At 28.0% G+C, this 1,123-nt stretch overlaps 1 protein-coding gene across 1 annotated transcript in view; it reads right to left on the minus strand.

The window, feature by feature from the left end:
• Window positions 1-1,123, minus strand: part of clcn1b (chloride channel, voltage-sensitive 1b) — a 29,813-nt gene that overhangs the window by 19,808 nt on the left and 8,882 nt on the right. The window lies entirely within an intron of this gene.

The following is a 1,123-nucleotide window of genomic DNA, read 5'->3' on the forward strand; positions in this document are numbered from 1 at the left end:
GAGTTTCACAATTTGAGTTGAATTACTGAAATAAATGAACTTTTCCACGACATTCTAATTTATTGAGATGCACCTGTACATATCAGATAATATACACTATAACTGCTTTCAGAAGTTTGGGTAGGATGTTTTTGAAAGAAGTCTCTTATGCTCACCCATGTAAAACTGCAACATTGTGAAATTTTATTACAATTTGAAAACGCTGTTTTACCGTATATTTTAATATATTTTAAAATATAATTTATTCCTGTGTTGACAAAGCTGAATTTTTAGCATCATTACTCCAGTCTCCAGTGTCACATGATCCTTCAGAAATCATTCTACTATGCTCACAGTGAGAATTGATCCTTAAACTAAAGTGTTACCATAGAAAAAAAATACTATGGAAGTCAGTGGCTACCAGCAACTGTTTGGTTATCCACATTCTTCAAAATATCTTCTTCAGTGTTTAGCAAAAGAAAGAAACTCATACAGGTTTGAAACAACCTGAGGGTAAGTAAATTAAGTCAGAATTTTCATTTTTGGGTGAACTATACTTTTAATATAATATAGTTATATGTCTGGTATATACAGACATATATAGACAAGGTTTGTATTTGAATTCAACTGTATCTGATGTGTTTCATAAACAGATGTTACTACTCTCTTTTATATTGTGATGCTGTGTTGTTTGAAACATGACAAAATATTAGACTTACATTAAATTTGATTACATAAAAAAAAATAAAAAAAAAATAAATAGAAATCATTCTACTATGCTGATTTACTGCTGAAGAAACATTTTTTTATTAACAATGTTGAAAAAATATTTTGTAACATTGTAAATGTCGGTAACACTTTACAGTAAGGTTCATTTGTTAACATTAGTTGATTATTAGTACTTCTAAAGCATTTATCTTAATGTTAATTTCTAACACATTCCAACACATTTACTAACACATTATTAAAATCAAAAGTTAATATTATTTAATGGACCTGAACTAACATGAACTAACAATGAACAGTTGTAATAATTATATTTAATTGTATTGTATATTGTATTCAATGATGTTAACGAAGGTTAAAGGGGTCATATGATGCAATTTCAATTTTTCCTTTCTCTTTGGAGTGTTACAAGCTCTTG

The sequence above is a fragment of the Sinocyclocheilus anshuiensis genome, unplaced genomic scaffold (assembly GCF_001515605.1).
Source record: "Sinocyclocheilus anshuiensis isolate Anshui unplaced genomic scaffold, SAMN03320099.WGS_v1.1 scaffold1260, whole genome shotgun sequence".
Taxonomy (NCBI): domain Eukaryota; kingdom Metazoa; phylum Chordata; class Actinopteri; order Cypriniformes; family Cyprinidae; genus Sinocyclocheilus; species Sinocyclocheilus anshuiensis.